Source organism: Triticum dicoccoides, chromosome 4A (genome assembly GCF_002162155.2).
Source record: "Triticum dicoccoides isolate Atlit2015 ecotype Zavitan chromosome 4A, WEW_v2.0, whole genome shotgun sequence".
Taxonomy (NCBI): Eukaryota; Viridiplantae; Streptophyta; class Magnoliopsida; order Poales; family Poaceae; genus Triticum; species Triticum dicoccoides.
In genome coordinates, this window is record NC_041386.1 from 366,029,089 (window position 1) to 366,052,643 (window position 23,555).

A 23,555-nucleotide genomic window follows, 5' to 3' on the forward strand; every position below is an offset into this window, starting at 1 on the left:
CGTGGGAGGAGGAAGGAGTCGGGCGGCGGCGCGCCGCTCTGGGCCGCGGGGGCCTTACGCGGGCCGGGCGGGCCGCGCGTGGCTGAGGTGGCGATGTGGGCGCGGCTCGCCACGTGGCGCGCTGCAGTTGGGGCGGCGGTGATGTCCGGTGGTGGGTCGGACGTGTCCGGCGGCGGCGGTTAGAATTTTAGGGTTTTCGGGGGAGAAGAAGATCCGGATTCGGAGGGGTTCTATTTATAGGCATAGAGGGAGCTAGGAGAGTCCAAATGAGGTGCCGTTTTCGGCCACGCGATCGTGATCGAATGCTCTAGATGATGGAGAAGGTTTTGGTGGGTTTTGGGCCAAATTGGAAGGGTGTTGGGCTGCAACACACACGAGGCCTTTTCGGTCCCTCGGTTAACCGTTGGAGTATCAAACGAAATCCAAATGATACGAAACATGACAGGCGGTCTACCGGTAGTAAACCAAGGCCGCTTGGCAAGTCTCGGTCCAATCCGAAAGTGTTTAATCCCCACACACGAAAGAAAGGTAGAATTGACCACCGGAGGAGAACGAAGCACCGGAATGCAAAAAGGACAACGGGGAAAATGCTCGAATGCACATGATGACATGATATAAGATGCATGACAACGACAACAACACACAGAGACAAAAACCCGAACCCGAGAAAATAAAATAACTTAAGGCCGAAAACGGCAAGAGTTGGAGTACATATTGGGTAAATCACATCCGGGGTGTTACAGTGATGCACTTTGATGGCTCTAAAATGTTAGCTCGACTGGGGGCTAGTGTCGTCTTGACATCCCCCATAGGAGACGCAGTTCTTTACGTGCTCCAAATACTGTATACAGACTCTAACAATGCAGCTGAATACGAGGCCCTATTGCATGGTCTCCAGATGGCTATGTCCATGGGCATACAACGCCTTGAGGTGCGCAGGGATTTGAACCTTGCAATATCCCAAATAAACGGAGACTTCGACGCAAAAGATCCGAAGATGGCGGATTACCGCAATGCCGTACTCGAAATATCAGCTCGGTTTGAGGGTCTCAAAGTAATCAAGCCACGGACATCCTTGCTCGCATAGGCGTTAAACGCGACCCCGTCCCGCCTAACACCTTTGTGGAAAGGCTCTTCAAGACATCCGTGGTGTGGTAGGACGAGAACTCAGGCACCGACCGGGAGCCAATCATACCCCTCGATTCCGAACACAGTCCCAATATCATCCGTGGCTCAGGCACCGAAATAACACCATCGGCCCATGAAATAATGGCTGTAACTACCCCATGGATCGAGCCTTTCCTCGCCTACCTCACTAGGAATGAGCTCCCCGAGGATCAGAATGAGGCCCGTCGCATCGTTCATCGTTTGAAAGCCTACAAAGTTCATGAAGGAGAACAGTACAATAAAAGTACTACCGGGGTCCTTTAACGATGTATGTCCAAGGACGAGGGACGATAGCTCTTGGCTGAAATACATGTTGGTCTTGGCGGCCATCATGTCGCAGCCTGGGCCCTTTTAAGTAAAGCCTTCCGCACGGGTTTCTTTTGGCCTATAGCCCGGTCAGATGCATAAGACCTCGTGCAGCGCTGCGTTGGATGCCATCTTTTCTCTAACCAAAGCAATATACTACCGACTGCCCTCCGAACAATCCCCATTACTTGGCCCTTTGTGGTCTGGGGGCTCGACATGGTCGGACCTCTTAAAGGGGGAAGGCATAAGAAGAAATACTTGTTGGTAATAGTCGACAAGTTCACTAAGTGGATAGTAGCCACACTAGTTAAAACGGCTGAAGTCGGACTGGTGATAGACTTCATATCCGGCGTCGTACAAGGTTACGGTGCCCCGCATAGTATTATTACTGACAATGGCTCTAAGTTTACAGTTGACGAGGTGAAAACTTGGTGCGCCAACTTGGGTATCAAGCTTGATTACGCCTCCGTATACCACCCTTAGACAAACGGTCAGGTCGAACGGGCTAACGGCATGATAATGAGTGGCATCAAACCCAGACTAGTGAGATCTTTGCAAGAATCAGACAAACACCGGGTAGAGGAACTTGATTCTGTACTCCGGGGGCTGCGGACCACGCCCAGTCACACAACCTGATATACACCCTTTTTCATGGTGTACGGTGCAGAGGCAGTCTTGCCTTGCGACATTATTTATGACTCACCTCGAGTGCGCATGTATGAAGAGAGAGAAGACGAGCTCGATTGGCAGGACGACCTGGACGGCCTGGAGGAGGAGCGTGATGTCGCGAAGGTCCGTTCCGCATTCTCTCAACAGCAGGCTCGGCGATACCAAAGAAGAGAAGTACGGGCAAAGACCTACAATGTTGGGGAACTAGTTTTACGCCTACCAGAAAAGAAAAAGGACAAGCTCAAGCCCAAATGGGAGGCTCACTTCATTATAGATGAAGTTCCCAGTAGAGGACCCCATCGTCTCCGTAATTCTTCAGACAATTGCTTGGAGCCAAACTAGTGGAATGCCCCAAGGCTCCGAAGATACTACGCCTAAGTCCGCACATATACCTTTTTTCTCGTTCTGTTTTTTGTCCTTTTATAGTTTTTCCTTTTTTCCTTGTTTCTATACAACTTCTAGCTTGTGTTCTGATAAACCGCACACCTAAAGGGTAGACATCCTCAAATGTACTTACCCAACAATACCCGGGGGCTTCCTTTCACAAGAAGCTTATTCTTGTTATTATTTTTCGAGCATCAAGCTCACCATATATATGTGTCATCTATCCATATATGTCTTTCATTATATGCACCTTTATGACTTAAGTTTTTGCCAAGCTGGGTTGCTTGGCTCCTGTGCTTATACCCTACGTTCCCACTTGTTAGGCTAGGGCATAAAGGGGGCATCTCTACGATTGTCACAGCCGGGTCATCCGGACATGTACCTAAGACGGGTGAAGCCGAAAGCTATCGTTCTTAAGAGAATGATTGGTCGGTGAGTGAAATACAAACTGCCCTTGTGGCACTACCAAACACCAGAGTATAAACATGTATTGTGATTTTTCAGCATCACAGCTTCGGTATGCACAAAAAACCGCATACTACCCCATGGAAAGGAACCCTTAACGAAATTGTTCTCTCTGGAAGATGTTTCTTACAATCAAATGTAATACAAGATAACTCCTTGAATACAACTTGTCTGTTCAAGCAACGATGACCGGACTGCATAGTTTCCGAACATACTTTTGTGTTTACCTATGGTATGGTATTCGGAAACACTCCTAACCTAGGTTTTTAGGAGGTCAAAGTAGAAAGTCTACCATGACAATCGTTTTACAAATTCGGCTAGAGACAAGTTTGTTGACTAAAGTATATTGCTACTTAGACTAAAAAACTTCTTATTCCTCTAGACCCTCTAACAGGTTGTCTAGTTTACAATCTTGTTGGGAGAACTTGGCGGCCACCTTCACTTGGTCATACACCAGGCTCACCGGAATTTCCTGTCTGTCGGATCCTCGAGGTCCGACCCAGGCCATATGATTGGGATCAAGTCCGGTGTACCATGTTTTTACCATGGCCCAGGATTCCCGAGCACCTTCTCGGCATGCCGATATCTTCCATAGCCCAAAACGGCGATGAGCTCCCTTGAATAAATTCACAAGGTCCTCCATACTTCCTGGAGGAGAATCAGCTGGCCATAAAGCCTTAACAATGCTTCTCATCGCCATTTGTGCTCGCTCATGCACCTTGGACAGCTCTTGTAGCAGGCCACCTTGAAATTCGGACACCTCTTCTTCAGGCCACCCAGTCAACATACCTACATACATAAAACTTGTTAGGATTCACATCAGTGAACTATACGACAATAAGTTAAAAGGCATATTGAATATGTCGCCTCTCAGATTTTTGTTCTCCTTCAAGGCGTCTGCTAATTGGGATCGCACATCTTTCAGCTCTCCGCCGAGCTGGGTGTTGGCGTCCTGCAGCTTGTTCTTCTCGTCCCTGGTCCATATTAGTACATGTTGACCAGCGGCCTCTTGCCTTTCGGCATGTTCTTTGTCTGCCTACGCGGCCTTTAGTTTCTCTTCCAGCTGCATCGTCGATCCTGCCATTGCAAAATGAAATTGTGCTCATTTGCATACACATGACTGGCACATGATTATTTTTCTGGACAGAAGGGAACATTACCAATCGGTGCCTCCTTGGACTTCTCCAGTTGAGCAGTAGCAGTAGTCAGCTGCGTCCGACACTGCTCCAGCTCCCGAGATACCACGCTGTTCTTCTCCATGATTACCTGATCAATCCTTAAAATCAGTTGCTTCAACTGTTTTCAAGTCTCGGGGGCTACTGGTATATGGATATTAAATCTACACAAAATGATCTTACTAGCATATCCTTTGAAAGATGGCGAATGGCCCCAGCAAGCCCATCCCGAGCAGCTCGGATGTATGCATCCACCAAAATAAAGGCATTAAATGCCTCTTTAGTAAAGGTAGGATCTCTCATGGCGGCCCTCCAGCGCCGATGGTTCATGGAACTCTCGACCTCGGAGTTGGTAACGGATACATTATCCGAATCGTCGGAGAGAGGACAGCCCGACATGGAAACCGTATCTACTCCAGCCCTAGAGGTAGGGTCCGGGGTCGGACTGATGGATGTGTGTCCGACGAGGTCTCCAGATATAGTCCGGTGAGTGCTCTTATTGAAATATGGGGGTGGAGAAAAACGTCATAGTTCGGTATGTTTACTACAAGGCGTATCAAAAGCCGTACCTTTTTGATGAAGGACGGAGCTTAGAAGAATCGTCGGCCACGTTTCTTTTCGAAGATCCGCCTTGTGTCGGCATACCCTTTTCAAGGGACGATCCCGATGTGGCGTGGCGAGACGAGCGCCGCCCCTTCAAAGCACGACATAGTGCAGCAGGTGAGGCACAATGGGAAGACTCTTTTGGAAGAGATGCTTCATGGGCACTTACATGGGAAGACAGAAGAAGGCCAAGGTAATCGGCTTCGATGGCCACTTCTGTGCCATCATAGCTCGCCTGATAAAAGACCCCCTACTTGAGCTCCACGGATATAGCCAGATCCTCCTCGAATCAGGGATCCAAGTCCAGATTATGGTCCTCTAGCTGCGGAGGGGGGCTATAGATCCCCGCAGTAGCCTTTCTCCATTCCTGGTTAAAATGGTCGCGTTAAGATTGACTAATTATGACTTAGTAGGAAGATAAAGTGAGGTGTTGGATTGAAAGCTTACCCGGCTAGGGGGTTGTACATGGAAAAGCCATCTCGGCACTTGAGGCGAGTGAATTCTTCTTTCTCCCCTTTATAGAGATCAACTAACATGGCGGCCAGGGCGGTGAAGTTATCCGGACCCTTGCGCCCATAGCGGGATGTATCATACTCCCCGTTGTAGTTCCACATGGGGAGTCCTCTAGATTGGAGTGGTTGGACACCGCGCGTTATGGAAATTGCCATGGCTTCAATTATGGACAGTCCAGACTAGGCAAGTACCCTTATCTTGTCCATTAACTTCTTTACTTCCGCACTGTCTTCCTCCTCGAGGCTCCGGGGGCGCCAGCTGTGGCATTTCTTTAACGGGCTATTGGAAAATTCAGGTAGGCCGCATCGGATTGGGTCTGAAAGAACGACGTCTTCAATATAGAACCACTCCGAGGGCCACTCCTCGGATGCCTTCTTCGGAGTGCCGGACAGTTATCCTGTTCCGGCTATGCGCCATACTTTGGCACCGCCCACCTCGAATATGGATCCCTTTTGGGAGCGAGGTACGAGGCAGAAAAGCTTCCTCCATAGCTCAAAATGGGCCTCGCAGCCAAGGAACAGCTCGCAAAGAGGGACAAAACCCATGATTATCAGAATGGAGCCCAGCGTGATATTGTGCAGTTGAAGGCCATAGTACTCCAGGAGACCTCGGAGGAAAGGATGGATTGGAAATCCAACGCCTCTCAAAAGAAAAGACATGAAGGACACTCTCTCCCCTTTTGAGGGATTCGGGAAATTTTCCGCCAAGGCTTCGCCAGTAAAGTTGGTTAATCCAGCCTGAACGGGAAATAGATTCGCGGGTGGGAGATAACCCTGCACCTGGAGCTTGTTCAGCTAGGCATGTGATATGGAGAAGCTCTCCCAATCGCCTTTTTGAGGGCCGTGGGGGCGGGAGGAAGAACTAGGAGCGCTGGCCATGATTGTGTGGTTCCTTGAAGCAAGTTCGAAGGATTTTTTGCCTGGTGTCAAATGGCATTTGAGATTTGATCTCCTTAAATAGACACCTTTTGTATGATGTCGAGGGGCTATCTGCAAAAACATTTGGGCCCTTCGTATTCGTTTGCCATGTGGAAGCTAAGGCGGCGAAAGCACAGAAGCCGAAGGGTATGACATTTAATAAAATCTGAGTTGTTCGAAGAATTCACCTTACTAAGGTCAGAGATGTAAAGGCCGAATATTGCCCCTCGGCTCAGACGCTTTGAAGTATTCGGTGGAAGAACCCGCCTTGAAATGCCGAAGACAACTTGCGCGCCAGACACGTCGTCATTGAAGACTGGTTCGGGGGCTACTTAGGGAGTCCTGGATTAGGGGTCCTCGGGCGTCCGGGGTATGTGACATGGGCCGGACTGATGTGTTGTGAAGATACAAGATGGAAGTCTTTTCAATGTGTCCGAATGGGACTCTCCTTAGCGTGGAAGGCAAGCTTGGCGTGCGGATATGAAGATTCCTTTTTCTGTAAACCAACTATGTACAACCCTAGCCCCCTCCGGTGTCTATATAAACTGGAGGGTTTAGTCCGTAGAGACAATCACAATCATAATCATATAGAATAGACATCTAGGGTTTAGCCATTATGATCTCGGGGTAGATCAACTCTTGTAACCCCTATACTCATCAAAGTCAATCCCGTAAGACATAGGGTATTACCTCCATCAAGAGGGCCCGAACCTGGGTAAACACTGTGTCCCTTGCCTCCTATTACCATCGATCCTTAGACTCATAGTTTCGGACCCCCTACCCGAGATCTGCCGGTTTTAACACCGACAACGGGGTCCAGCGGACCAGCAAGAACTCTAAGGCTTTCAGACTTTGCCGAAGCAGCGAGAGCATGACGCGAACCCGACCCTAGCGATGTCTACGGCGACTGATTTGCAGCAGGAGAAGAGAGAGGGGGAGCAGGTATACCTAACTCACCCTAGGACACGATGGGGTCAACGAAGATGAGCCGGAGACGACACAAGGGAGCTCTCAACGCTATGCGATTCCTATCCGAGGAAGAAGGCGGCAGAGGAGGACGCCGGGAGCGGGACTTGGCGATCCCTCGGCGAAGTAGTGGAAGAAGAGGCGAAGAGGACGTCGGGAAGGCGTTCTAGAGTGCGTGGCCGACGTAGGGGACCCGGCGACATGTGTTACGCTGGAGACAAGCACGAGCTCGTCTCGGCCATGGCGAATCGGGGAATAAGGGGCACGTGGGCAACTACCTGGAGCGGCGGTGGCGCGGAGAGGGGAAGGGGGAAATCCTAGAGGCGCTGGGGGTTGGCTTTATAGCACCACAGGCGCTAAGGCTGCCCTTGTAGCCATGGTGGTGCCATGGCAACAATGCAGAGGGGAAAAGGAAGAAGAAAAGGTGGGTGTGGGAGAGCAGGGAGATGCAGACAGGCGGGTCCGACGCGGCCACGTGGCGAAGGGCTACCAGGGGTGTGCGCACGCGGGTGAGAAAATGCAGCGAGAGGGAGGCCGCGCTGGCTGGCTGGCGCACTGGTGTCGAGCGAGCTGGGCCGCGCTGGGAGGCCGAGGCCTAGGTAGGCTGCTGATGTCTTTCCCTTTTTCTTTAATTTTCTTCAAACAGAAAGCAAAGAGCAAAGCACAAGGTGGAAGGAGAGGTGTATGATGAATATAAAAATACCTTCATGACCCTGGATTAATATCCTATTTGATAAATTGGTTTGGACAATTTTAGAGGTAGAAAAATAAAACAAGTTTGAATTAAATTCAAACATGGAGCATTTTTTAACCTAACCAAAACAACAAAAAATGAGCTGAAATTTGGGAGAGAGGTTTAGTCCATGGTGTTATAATATTGGGGAGAAAAATGAACATTTATGGAGGAGGGAAAAGATGGCACTTGCAAAAATGGAGGAAAGGGGAGGAAGGAGAAGTGATGGTGCAAGAGACACACATGGGCATGCAACAATACAACATGCATGACTATGACCATGCACATGGTCATAATGAGAACGCAAAGATTACAATGCACAAAAACATGACAAGGAACATGATGCATTACATGATGGCATAAGCAAAAATGACAATGATGCACAAATGCAATATGACAAGTGGTGAGTAATGCATAGCAATTAATAAAACAACACATAAAAACAAAAGAGGCCAAAACGATGGAGCCCAAATTGGAATAAGATCAAGTGGATATATTGCCCATAAAGGGAAGTTTTACATATGGGGTGTTACAAATCTCCTCCACTACAAAAAGATGTCGTCACGAGATCTAGGACTGAAAGAACTCCTGATATTCGGAACGGAGGTGCTCCTCGCGCTCCCAAGTAGCTTCTCAGTCAGAATGGTGAGGCCACTTAACTTTCAGGAACTTGAACGACTTGTTGCGAGTTTTGCACTCAGTTTCTTCAGGAATGTCAATGGGATGCTCATGATAAGACAAGTCCTATTGGAGATCAATCTCTTCGAAGTTGAAAGTGCGTTCGGGCATTTTGAAGCACTTGCAAAGTTGTGACACATGAAACTCATCATGCACATTTGAGAAGTTGGAAGGGAGCTCAAGTTGATAGGCAAGGTCGCCTCTTTTGCCAATGATCTTGAAAGGACCCACATATCTTGGGGAAAGCTTCCCTTTGATACCAAAGCGTTGAGTTCCTTTCATTTGAGAGACTCGGAGATCGACATGGTCTCCAATCTCAAAAGCCAAGTCATGGTGCTGTCTATCATAGTAAATCTTCTGGCGTGATTGTGCGGCTTTGAGATTTTCACAGACGACTTTGCATATTTCTTCAGCTTCTGTGATCAAGTCATTGCCAAGAAGTTGGCGTTCACCAGTCTCAGACCAGTTGAGAGGAGTACGGCACTTTCTGCCATATTGGATTTCAAAAGGGGCCTTGCCTGAACTTGCTTGATAGCTGGTGTTGTAGGAGAACTCAGCATATGGGAGGCAATCTTCCCACTTCATACTGAAAGAGATGACACAAGATCTGAGCATGTCTTCGAAGATTTGATTGACTCTTTCAACTTGGCCACTTGTTTGAGGATGAAAGGCCGTGCTGAAATGAATCTTGGTGCCCATGGCCTTCTGGAAGGAGTACCAGCACTTGGAAGTGAAAATGCTTCCACGGGCTGAGGACAATTGAGGAATCCTGTGCAACGAGACAATTCTGGAGGTGTATAGCTCTGCCAACTGAGCTGCCATGATAGATTCTTTGACTGGAAGGAAATGAGCCACTTTTGTAAGCTTGTCAATGAGAACGAAGATAGCATCATTCCCTCATTTGACTTGGGAAAGCCAGTGACAAAGTCCATCTCGATATGATCAAACTTCCATTCTAGAATAGCAAGAGGTTGGAGGAGACCTGCTGGTCACTGATGTTCTGCTTTCACCCTTCGATAGACATCACATTCATTCATGAATTGAGAAATCTCTCACTTCATTCGTGTCCACCAGAACAACTACTTGAGGTCATCGTACAACTTCAAACTGCCTGGATGGATGGAAACAAGAGAATTGTGTGCTTCGTTCATTATGACCTTCCTTAGATCACCCTTAGGAACCACTAGCCTGTCCTCGAAGAATAATGTGTCTTTGTCATCAATGCAATTGCACTTGTATTTGGGTAAGCCCTTGGCAACACCATGTTTCACCTTCTTCACCATGGTATCAAGGAGTTGTGCCTCACGAATGTAACAACCACGATCCGGCTATATCTCCCACATGTCGGGGCATGACATAGAGGCATAACCGCATGGTAGGCATGTCGCAAGAGCGGTAATCTTTACACATCCCATGTACTGAATAAGAAAGGGATAAAGAGTTGGCTTACAATCGCCACTTCACAGAATACATAAATATATCATACATCATCCAAGAATACAATCAAGGTCCGACTACAGAACCAAATAAAGAAAGACAACCCCAAATGCTAGATCCCTGATCGCCCCGACTGGACTCCTCTACTGATCATCCGGAAAAGAAACATAGTAACAGCCTGAATCCTCGTCGAACTCCCACTTGAGTTCGGTAGTGTCCCCTGCACTGGCATCATCGGCACCTGCATCTGTCTTGGAAGTATTTGTGAGTTACAGGGACTCAACAATCTCACACCCTCGCGATCAAGACTATTTAAGCTTAAAGGTAGGAAAAGGGTAGTGAGGTGGATCTGCAGCAAGCACTAGCATATATGGTGGCTGACTTACGCAAAAGAGAGCGAGAAGAGAAGCAAAGCACAGTCGATAAGGTAACAAGTGATCAAGAAGTGATCCTAAAACTACTTAAGTTCAAGCATAAAACGAGACCGTGTTCTCTTCCCGGACTCCGCCGAAAAGAGACCATCACGGCTACACATGTGGTTGATTCATTTTAATTAATTTATGTGTCAAGTTATCTACAACCAGACATAAACAAATTCCCATCTGCCCATAACCGTGGGCACGGCTTTCGAAAGTTCAAAACCCTGCAGGGGTGTCCCAACTTAGCCCATCACAAGCCCCCATGGTCAACGAAGGATATTCCTTCTCCCAGGAAGACCTGATTAGATTCGGAATCCCGGTTACAAGACATTTCGATAATGGTAAAACAAGACCAGCAAAGCCACTCGATGTGCCGACAAATCCCGATAAGAGTCGCACGTATCTCGTTCTCAGGGCACACCGGATGAGCACTCCGTACAACTAAAACCAAACCTCGAGTTTCCCCGAGGTGGCGCTGCAAAGGACTCTAGTTCAGACCAACATTCAGAGGAGCACTGGCCCCGGGGGCTTAAAATAAAGATGACCCTTGAATCTGCCGAACCCAAGGGACGGTATATGGTGATAGGTAGGCAAATGGTAAAACCAAGGTTGGGCCTTGCTGGAGGAGTTTTATTCAAGGCGAACTGTCAAGGGGTTCCCATAACACCCAACCGCGTAAGGAACGCAACATCAAGGAACATAACACCGGTATGACGGAAAACTAGGGCGGCAAGAGTGGAACAAAACACCAGGCATAAGGCCGAGACTTCAACCCTTTACCAAGTATATAGATGCATCAAAGTAAACGAGATGTAATAATTATCTCCCAACAATAACCATGTTCCAACAAGGAACAAACTCCATCTTCACCTGCAACTACCAACACTATAAGAGGGGCTGAGCAAAGCGGTAACATAGCCAAACAACGGTTTGCTAGGAAAGGTGGGTTAGAGGCTTGACATGGCAATATGGGAGGAATGATATAGCAAGTGGTAGGTACCGCAGCATAGCAATAGAGCAAACAACTAGCAAGCAAAGATAGAAGTGATTTCAAGGGTATGGTCATCTTGCCTGCAAAGTTCTCAGAGTTGATGAAAGCTTGATCCTCATAAGCGTACTGAACGGGTTCCTCGATCACGTACTCGTCTCCCGGCTCTACCCAAAGCAAGAACACAAGCAAAGGACCAACAATCAATCACAGTGCAATGCACAAGCAACATGATGCAAAACATGGCATGACATGCGGGATGTGATATGCAATGCATATGCGTGCTCTAGAAGGGAAAGATTGAACAAGGAATCAACTTGTCAAACCAAGTGTGACGCTGGAAAGATGAGTTGATTTCAGTCGAAAACAATATAAAGATCATCGGAATCAGATGCACGGTTTGCAAATGGCAAGCATAACAAGAATGGCACAATTCTGCGATTAACAGCACGATGCCATCTAGAATGCAACAAGAAACTAAGCTACTACACTCCAACATAGCAACAAAGCACATGGCAGTGATCTACTCAAGATGATTAACAAAAGATGAACACTGAGCTACGGCTAAATCACACAAAAGTAGATTCATACAAGCATGGCAAAAGTGCAAAAGATATCAGCATCACAGACTTTGTGAAAATACTAACATGTCAGGAATAACATCAGGAAGCAATGTTTAGAGCAAGCTTACAACATGCTACAGGAGCAGACCATAGAAAACAAAGGCATGGCATCATCTACTAAATGCATAGAACAAAAGTCCCTTACTGAACATGAGCCAAAAAGGCATAGAAGATAAGATGGCACCCATGTAAACATAGCAAGTTTTATAAATAGATTCAGACTTAGCAGAAAACTAAGCATGGCAAAAACAGAGTTATGAAGGCATCTTTCCGAGCTCGATTTACTCAACACAAGGCATTTCATGACAAGACAAGCATACCTACAGCAAGAATACATGTTCATGAAGCTCACCATGGCAAGATAAAGTGCATAGCATGCATGGATCAACTACAACAACCATGGCAAAATTGATTAACATGTAAACATGCTAGGGCACTCCATAATTGCAAACAGGGGCATGGATGGATAGAGCATAACCATATGTCCAAATCATCCTTAAGCAACTCAAAACAAGCATGGATCTCACTGTAGCATCTAGTTTACATGGCATAAAAATAATAGCAGAACAAGGACTTAGCATAATCCTAAGTCCCTGAAATTAGCAATATCACGAAGGATACTTTCCATGCTTGTGCTAGTCACCGCAAAGATGCCAAAAATACATGGCATACACCCCTGTAAATGACATAGACCAAAACACATGTAGATCTCATGTTCATATGAAGCACACAACAAATGTGACAAAAATGACAAATCCTCATAATCTGCTAAGTAACAGGAGCAAACATATTATAGCACTCTTGCATCAATGATTTGGGCATACATATGAACTCAAACAAGCATGTCACAATGGAACAAAATGAAGAGCACATCATGATGAACATTTTGATATATTATGCGCATGAAACGGAGCTACGGTGATGAAGTTATGATGCGTTGAACAGAGCAATAAAATATGAGGGGGAATGACTTGGGAAAAATAGACCTCCCAAATTCCCAGATCTAGGGTTTCGTCTTGCACGTATGTTGAGGCGAGGCCGGCTCGCCAGATTTCGTCCCGCGGTGGCTAGAGAGGTGAGATCCGGCGGGGGGAAGATCTGCTCCAGCCGGATCTGATAGGGGTCGAGGCGGAGGGAGGTGGTGCGCGGCGGCGGGGAGCTCCGGCGTCGAGCTGGAGCGGCGGAGGCGGCAAGTGCGGGTGGCGCGGGTGGTGGGGAGACGGGCCGGCGGCGCAGAAGGCAGCGGTGGACACGTGGCAGGCGGCGCAGAAGGCAGCGGTGGACACGTGGCAGGCGGCACGATTTGTCCGGCCAGACCGGATGCGTCCGGCGGCGGAGAGGGAGCGGGGCTAGGGTTTCGGGACCCGGATTTGGAGGAGGGGGTGCACGTATTTATACCTAGAACAAGGTAGGAGTGTCCAAATGAAGTGTAGTTTTCGACCACGTGATCGTGATCCAACGGCGGAGGACATGGGAGTGGTTTGGAAGGGTTATTGGGCCATTTTGGAGGGGTGTTGGGCTGCAACACACACGAGGCCTTTATGGTTCCCCGGTTAACCGTGGGAGTATCAAACGGACTCCAAATGACACAAAATTTGAGAGGCGGTCTACCGGTGGCGTACCAAGGCCGCTTGGCAAATCTCGGTCCATTCCGAGATTGTTTAACACCCGTTCACGAAAAGAGACAAAGGGGGACACCAAAGGACATAGGAGTGTCGGATTGCAAAATGGACAACGGGGAAAATGCTCGGATGCATGAGACAAACACGTATGCAAATGAGATGCACATGATGACATGATATGAAATGCATGACATGAAAAAAATGCAAAACAAAGACAAAAACCCAACCACGAAGGGAATCTCATAACTTAAAGCCGGAAAAGGCAAAGTCAGAGTTACAAATATGGTAAGTTACATCCGGGATGTTACAACAAATTTGGTCTTCAAAAGTTGGAGTGACTTGAAGGTTGGCAAGAAAACCTTGAGGAACAACTTGGAGGTGGAGCTTGCAGAATGCTTCACAAAGATCAGGATGAAATGGCTTGAGAATTAAGCTGTTGCAATATGCCTTTCTGCCTTCCACATCTGCCATCACATTCACCTTGCCTAGAGTATATTCAATGCTTGGATTGTACTCTTTGATCATTTTGACCCAACGAATTTGCCGCAGGATGAGGTTGGGTTGAGTGAAGATATATTCGAGGCTTTGTGATCGGTGAAAATGTCCACTCTCCTGCCCAAAAAGATATGCCTCTATGTGATCAATGCATGGAAAACTGCCGCCAACTCAAGATCGTGTGTGGGGCAGTTCTTCTCATTTGGCTTCAACTAACGAGAAGTGTAAGCTACAACTTTCATTCTTTCATCAGAACAACACCAGGACCTTGAAACAAAGCATCACAAAAAACTTGGTAGGGCTTGGACACATCAAGAGGACCTAGGACCGAAAATGTGACGAGTTTCTCTTTGAGAGTATTGAAGGAACGTCACACTCATGAGTCCAGGAGTACTTGACATTCTTCCGGAGGAGGTTGGAAAGAGGCTTTGCGATTTTTGAGAAGTTGTCGACAAATCTTCTACAATAACTTGCAAGCCCGAGGAAACTGTGAGGCTGCTTGACGTTCTAAGGAGGCTCCCAGTTCGCAATTGTAGAAACATTCTCTGGTTTAGAAGAAATGCCCTTGGTAAAGAACTTCATCAAGCCAAAAGTCACATTTGGAGAACTTTGTGTCGAATTGATACACTCTTAGTTTGTCGAGCACCAATCGCAAATGTTCAGCATGATCCATTTTATTCTTGGAGAACAGCAGGATATCATCGAGATACACCGAGACGAATTCATTGGTGTTGGGGTTGAAGATGAAGTCCATCATACGACAGAATGTTGGAGGGGCATTGGCATGCCCAAAAGACATGATAGTATATTCATAAGAACCAAAGCTCGTTCTAAATGATGTCTTTGGGATATCTTCTTCACGAATGTGAATTTGGTGATACCCCATACGGAGGTCAAGCTTGGAAAACACCTTTGCACCTTTGAGCTGCTCGAATAACTCATTGATATTGGGAAGTGGATACTTATTCTTGATTGTCTTCTTATTCAATGGGCGGTAATCGATGTGAAGTCATTCTATGCCATCCTTCTTCTGGACAAAGAGAACACCACAACCCCATGGAGATGAACTTGGTCTGATGAGACCCAGACGTTCTTGTTCATCGAGTTGTTTCTTCAATTTTTTCAGCTCTTCTGGCCCAAGCTTGTAAGGGAGCTTGCAAATTAGTTCTCTACAGGGCTCAAGACCAAGAACGAACTCGACTGGCCGCTGAGGGGGCATACCCGGAAGCTCTTCTGGAAAGACATCTTGATACTCACAAACAACTGGAATCTGAGAAATAGCCTTGATCTCGCCTTTCTTATTTAGAGAGAACAACCGAATGGTGTCATCACGAGCCCCAAAGATAATCATATCTTTAGACGGATGAGTCAGTTTAATCTCCTTGGCAGCACAATCAAGAAAAGCCTTGTGCTTAGAAAGCCAATCCATGCCGAGGATATATCAATATTGGAATTGCCGAGAACAATTGGAAAAGCCAGAAAAGAATAATCGTTCATCTTGACGGAGACATCCAGAATGATGTAGCGAGAATTCATTTGCAAGCCCGGTGAAACCACAGTTAAAGACCTAGGCAGCTCTTGGAACAAAAACTCATGCTTTGATGCAAAAGGTCTTGAGACGAAGCAATGCGATGCAACAGTATTGAATAATACTTCTGCAGGAATGTCATTAACTAAGAGATTACCCATGATCACTTCTGAAGAGTCCTCTTCTTGAGATGAATTCATCATGTTCACCTTTGCATACTTTGGGTTGTGCTTCACAACTTCATTGCTTGCTGACCTAACTAGTGGAGGAGGCGGAAGGCGCCTCTGGGTGCACTTGTTGGGGTAATGCCCTTTCAAACTACACTTGTGCCAAGTGACCTCTGAAGTGGACAAAAGGTGGAGGAGGAGGACCTCCTGTCCTTGTAGCCTGAGACTGAGACTTGTTCTAATAGCTTGCTTTGGGTGGGTGGGAAGATCCACGACCACCTTCATGCTTCTTCTGATAAGGTGGGCGAAATGGAGGAGGTGGAGGGAGCCAGAACTTCTGTTGCTTTCAGGCCACTTGAGAGGAAGAAGGCGAGTGGACTACATTCCCGAGTCTCTTCTTTGAAGCCTCACAATTGAGTTGGGATGCCTCTTACTTGAGAGCCATGTTATAGAACTGATCAAACTGAGTAGGCTCAACAAGAATAAGAGCTAGCTGAAGATCCTCTTTGAGGCCACCCCTAAAGTAATAGATCATGCTCTTTTCATCAAAAACATCTTGCCTTGCATAGCAAGCGAGATTCTGAAACTTTATTTTGTATTGATACACGGACATGCTTCCTTGCTTCAGATTTCGGAATTGTTCACGCATGTTCTCGACAACACTTGTTGGAATGTGATGAGCTAGAAAGTCCCGGCAGAAGTGAGTCCAAGTAATCACGCGACCCCCTCTAGAGTCTTTGAACTGCTGATACCAATCTGCTGCTTCATCCTTGAGCTGGAAAGAATCAAACTTGACGTAGCCCTCAGGCCTGACATTGCTATATTCAAAATGCTTGTTGATGCCCACGAGCCAATCATCAGCGTCCATGGCCTCAACACAAGCGTTGAACATCTTTGGCTGATTTGGGGGAACTGATTGAGTGTGGCAAGCTGAGGCAGATTGTTGAATTGCCCTTGACCTTGATTTCCTTGGTTGCCTTGGCCTTGGTTGCGCTCTTGTAAGAGTTGAAGAAGCATCTGAGTATTGGCGTTGTTTGCCGCCATCACAGCTTACCATGCCTCCAGAGGTGGAGGGTTCGACTGCTCTCCATTGTTATGGTCTGGGTTCAGATGCGTTGGGCGAGACATCTTGAAGAAGATGACATCCGTTAGAACCCCCATAGAAATGATAGATAAGTTGAATCAAAGGCTAGATATTTGCAATGTAGTCTTCACAATTAACATCCAAACATAGATTGAACGAATGCATTCCAAAGTTAATATGATACGACCATTTGAATGAGAAACAACTTTGAAGGATGTTGAAGAATAAAACAACAAGGTAACAACTGGAACAAATATATGGTAAAGATTCCCCAATCTCATACAAAATATTTGTCTGAAAGATAACTAATAGCTACTTGAATTCCCACCTATTAACTCCTGAAACTTTATGATTATGCAATTTGGTGTTGGGGATACATGGAAGCACAAATATCTCAAACAACTAACAAGCCCTATGCTCCAACTGTATCCATCCGTCAACACATAACCAAGAAACCTCCGAAAATCGTGCACCTTAGACCTTCGAAAAGCATCTGCTATGCTTGTTGTGGCAATACTCTCGAACTCCCTCCCTAGTACTAGGTGGCGTCGAGGTTATCTCACCACTAACACGCATAGAGGAGTTTTCGATGTCGGCAACCTATGGTATACCGAAACTGCAACCATACAAGTGTGACGAGAACACCTCGGAGCTCAATTCCCCAGGACACTGCCACAACCCCTAAATGTCGGGAGGCACCAAGAACAATGTTCTCACCACAATAATATCGGAACGATCCCAAGATACTCGCGTGATCCTAAACAAATTGAGTGAAAAAGAGGAGAGTGAAGTCAAAACATCTACGTTGGGAGTCCTCACTAGAGTGACGAATGGGATAAGGAGTAAAAAGAATCCTAGTCCCTGATATATATATATACCTAAGACTCAAAATTATTTTGCTTCTAGACTCAACAACGTCAGCAGTTCGATCAAGCAGGGGCTCCTAAGTTGGTATGGCTCTGATTACCAAGTTGTAACGCCCAATATGGGACTATACTCCACACGTGTCGAGGCACGACTTGGGGCATAAGCGCATATTGGTATGGTCGCAGGAGTGCTTGTATCTTTGCGCATCACATGTACTGAATAGATAGAGTAGGAGCTTTGGCTTACAATCACCACAATGTCACACAAATAGCATCAAGATAATACAATCATTCAAGATGAACACAGAATCCGGCTACGGACGAAATCAAACGAATAAAAGACAACCGCCCAAGCTAAGTCCCGAACGACCCTACTGGGCTAAACTAGTGATCACTAGAAAGGAAACATAGTAACGACCAAGGTCTTTGTCGAACTCCCACTTGAGCTCAGTGGCATCACCTACATCAGTCTCAATGGCACCTGCAACTGTGTTTGTAGTAATCTGTGAGCCATGGGGACTCAGCAATCTCAACACCCTCGGTAGCAAGACTATCAAAGCTTAAAGGTAAGGTATGTATATATTGTGGATTTGCAGCAAGCACTAAGCATTGTATGGTGGCTAACTTACGAATGTAAGAACAAGATGAGAAGCTACGCGAACGGGCTTAATCTAGTAATGATCAAGAAGTGATCCTGGACTACTTACAATCAAACATAACCCCACCATGTTCTCTTCCCGAACCTCGTTGAAAAGAGACCATCATGGTAACACACGTGGTTGGTGTGTTTTAATGAGATTAGCTTCAAGTTCACTACAACCGGATATTAAAAACTCCCATCTGCCACATAACCATGGGCACGGCTCTGGAAAGTTTAAACCCTGCAGGGGTGTCTCAACTTAGCCCATGATAAGCTCACGATCTGCGAAGAAAATCCTCCATCTCGGGACCCTTCGATCAGTCTCAGAATCCCGGTGCACAAGACATTTGGACAATGGTAAAACAAAACCAGTAAGACCTCCCGACGTGCCGACACCCTGATAGTAGCCACGAGTATCTTGTCTCACGCCACGATCGGGTTGTCCAAACTTCCGGTAGGCCAATCCAGAGTTTCCCCTGGCGGCCACCGGCGGTTGACAGGTTGGACCATCACTGATGAGGAGTACTGGTCTGGGTTGTTGATTAAGAATCCTCATGTTAATTACTCCCTAGCAAAATTTTAGTTTTTTGTAGGCAAATGGTAAAGCCAAAGTTTGGCCTTGCTGGAAGAGTTTTATTCAAAGCGAACTGTCAAGGGGGGCCATGAACCCCCACTGTGTTAGGGACACAAAATTCAAGGAACATAACACTGGTATGACGGAAACTAAGGTGGCAAGAGTGGAACAAAACACCAAGCAAAAGGCCAAGCCTTCCACTCTTTACCAAGTATATAGATGAATTAATTAAATAAGAGGTATTGTGATATCCCAACATATCCATGTTCCAACATGGAACAACCTACACTGCACCTACAACTAGCAACGCTATAAGAGGGGTTGAGCAAAAGCGGTAATATAGCAAAAAACGGTTTGCTAGGAAGGTGGGTTAGAGGCTTTCATTGAAACATGGGATGCTGTATAAAACAAGTGGTAGATAGCGCAACATAGAGATAGAATGAACAACTAGCAAGCAAAGATAGAAGTGATATTGGGGGTAATGGTCATCTTGCCTGAATTCTCCTTAGAGGGAACAAAAGCTTGCTCATCGGAAATGTACTCGACAAGGTCCTCATACATGAACTTGTCTCCTGGCTCTACCCAAATCAAGAACACAAGCAACGAAACAACAATCAATCACGGTGCAATGCGCGAGCAACATGATGCAAGACATGGCATGGAATGCAAGATATGATGTGCAATGCATATGGGAACTCTAGAAGGAGAAAAGATGAACATGGCACTATCTTGGCACACCAAGCATGCCACTGGATAGATTGGGAGATTTCGGTTGAAATTGATATAAGATCACGAGGAACGGATGCACACAACTCAAACGGTGAGCAAAACAATTACAATGCAAAGATGAGATTAACAGCAACATGGCACTTGAGATGCAACATAAAAATATGCTACAATACTCCAGCATGATAAATAAAGGCATGGAAGTGAAGTACATGTAGATCACTACAAAATATGAACACTGAGCTACTGATAGAAACCACTAGAACATGCTCAAAGCATCATGGCAAGATTGCAAATGATAATAGATCCACAGACTTAATAAAACTCCCTCACTGAAGTTAACATGGAACATATTATAGCAAACAAGAGCATGAGATGCTAGTACTGAATGTACTTAATAAAACTCCCTCACTGAACTTATACTAAAACCTCATGGAAAAGATGCTAGCTCCATGCAAATAGAAGCAAGTGATATAAACTATTTCATACCTGGTCAAATAAACTAGCATGACAAAACAACAATAAGTAGTCATGTATGCAAGCTTGTTTTACTCACTACAATGAATAATATGGCATGCAATTAATTCTAGCAGCAAGTAGGCATGATGAAGACCATGTTTACATACGAAGTTACCACATAGCATGATTGTAGTTTAATACAAAAAATGACAAAACAACGATGTAATGTAAAATGGCATGTCTGCAAACTTGCTCAAATGAAGAAATGGATGCCACAAATGGATTCGTTAGATTTTTCTAGTGTGAAATGATATATAACATGTATATGTTGCTGTAGATAAATGCCCACAAATGCTCTGAGTGAAAAATACTGCCCTAAATGGAAACCTCGGCATATGCCAAATCTGGCATATTCCGCAAATGGTAAAGAAACAGAAAGAGAAAAAAACAAAACAGGAAAGGAGGGAGCTGTGTGCATGCCTATATGACAGTGGGCCTAGGAGGGTGTGCCTGGGACTCGAACCCAGGTCTCCCTGGTGCTGGGCATGAGCAGCAACCAGTCGGGCTACGTGCATGCTCGTGGCAATGAGGGCATCCTGCCTCTTTTGAACTAGCCCAAGACGGAGATGGCTTCCAGTTCATGCCAGAGAGGAAAAGCGACGACGCCGGCGAGCTACGACGACGACTGGCGGGGCATCGGAGCTCTGGCGGGCGCTCGGGATTGACAGGGGGCGTGTGTGTGGTCACTCCCGTGCAACAGAGAGTTGGGGCACTCGAGCACGAGCATGACTCGGCTCAGGCCATGGCATCCACGACGAGCATTTAAGCGAGCACGGCAACACGAGGTAAAGCCGAGCGCACGGGGAGCGGTCGGGGTGTGGCGGTGCGAGGCGAGCGTGTGCGTGCAACAGAGGGTTGGCTGCCGATCTACTAGAGGCCTCGGGTGTGGTAGATCAGCAAGAACGCTAAGGCTTTCAGACATTGCTGGAGCAGTGAAAGCGCGATGCGAACCCGACCCTAGCGACGTCTACGCCGACTGATATGCTGCAGGAGAAGAGAGAGGGGGAGCAAGTATACATAACTCAAGCTAGGACATGATGGGGTCGACGGAGATGAGCCAAAGACAACACGAGGGAGCTCTGAACCCGACGCGATTCCTGTCCGAGGAAGAAGGCGGCAGAGGAGGACGCTAGGAGCGGGACATGGTGATCCCTCGGCGAAGTAGTGGAAGAAGCGGTGAAGGGGACGTCGAGGAGGCGTCCTAAAGCGCGTGGTCAACGTAGGGGACCTCGCGACACATGTTACACCGGCGACGAGCACGAGCTCGTCTCGACCATGGCGGATCGGGGAAGCAGGGGCGCGTGGGCAATTACCTACATCGGCGATGGTGTGGAGAGGGGAAGGGAAAACCCTAGAGGCGCTGGGGGTTGGCTTTATTGTGGCGCGGGGGCCCTGGCTGCCCTTTGTGGCCATGGTGGCGCCATGGCAACGAAGCAGAGGGGAAAAGGAAGAAGAAAAGCTGGGTGCGGGAGAGCAGGGAGACGCTGACAGGCGGGTCCGAAGCGGCCACGGGGCTAGGGGCTAGCAGGGGGTGTGTGCGTGCGCGGGTGAGAAAAGGCAGCGATAGGGAGGCCAAGCGGGCAGGCTGGCTACTGGTTCCGGGCTAGCTGGGCCACGCTGGCAGGCTGAGGCCCAGGTAGGCTGCTGCTGCCTTTCCCTTTTTCTTTAATTTTCGTCAAACAGAAAATACGAAGAGAAAAGCACAGGGTGGAAGGAGAGGTGTATGAGGAATATACAAATACCCTTATGACCCTGGATTAATACCCTATTTGATAAAATTAGTTTGGGCAATTTTAGAGGTAGAAAAATAAAATAAGTTTGAATTAAATTCAAACTTGGAGCATTTTTGAACCTAACCAAAACAACTCCAAATGAGCTGAAATTTGGCAGAGAGGTTTAGGCCATGGTGTTAGAATATTGGGGAGAAAATGAGCTTTACTGGAGGAGGGAAAAGATGGCACTTGCAAAAATGGAGGAAAGGGGAGGAAGGAGATGTGATGGTGCAAGAGACACACATGGGCATGCAACAATACAACATGCATGACTATGACAATGCACTTGGTGATAATGAGAACACAAAGATGGCAATGCACAACAACATGGCAAGGAACATGATGCATCACATGATGGCATAAGCAAAAATGACAATGATGCACAAATGTAATATGACAAGTGGTGAGTAATGCATATCAATGAATAAAAAAACACATAAAAACAAAAGAGGCAAAAATGATGGAGCCCAAATGGAATTGGAATAATATCAAGTGGATATATTGGCCAAAAAGGGAAGCTTTACATATGGGGTGTTACATTGTGGCCCTTCCGTGGCTCTTCTAGACTCCTCCTGAAGCTTCCTAGGTGTCTTTTGGTCCAAGACAAAGTTTCGAAAAGTTTCATTTCATTTGGACTCCATTTGGTATTGATTTTCTATAGAAGACAAAAACAAGGAAAAATAGCAACTGGCACTTCACACTATGTTAATAGGTCAGTCCCAAAAATTGATATAAAATAGCCTAAAAATGCATATAAATCATCCAGGATGGATAATATAATAGCATGGAACAGTAAAAAATTATAGATGCGTTGGAAATGTATCAAGCATCCCAAGGCTTAATTCCTGCTCGCCCTCTAGTATGTAAATGATAAAAATAGAATTTTTGATGTGGAATGCTACGTAACATGTTTATCATGTAATATTTCTTTATGTGGTATGAATATTCAGATTATAATATTCAAAACAAAAGTTTAATATTGACATAAAAACAATAATACTTCAAGCATACTAAAAATCAATCATGTCTTCTCAAATATCATGGCTAAAGAAAGTTATATCTACAAAATCATATAATCTTGTCATGCTCTATATTCATCACACAAAGTATTTATCATGCACAACCCCGATGACAAGCCAAGAAATTGGTTCATACTTTTAACGTTCTAAGCTTTTTCGACTTCAATGCAATACATGAGCGTGAGCCATGGATATAGTACTATAGGTGGAATAGAATATGATGGTGGAGGTTGTGTGGAGAAGACAAAAAAAGAGAAATTCTCACATCAACGAGTCTAATCAATGGTCTATGGAGATACCCATCAATTTATGTCAATGCAAGGAGTAGGGATTGCCATGCAACGGATGCACTAGAGCAGTAAGTTTATGAAAGCTCAAAAAGAAATCTAAGTGGATGTGCATCGAACTTCCTTGCTCATGAAGACCTAGGGCATTTTAAGGAAGCCCATCAATGGAATAAACAAGACAAGTTCTATAATAAAAAATTCCCACTAGTAATA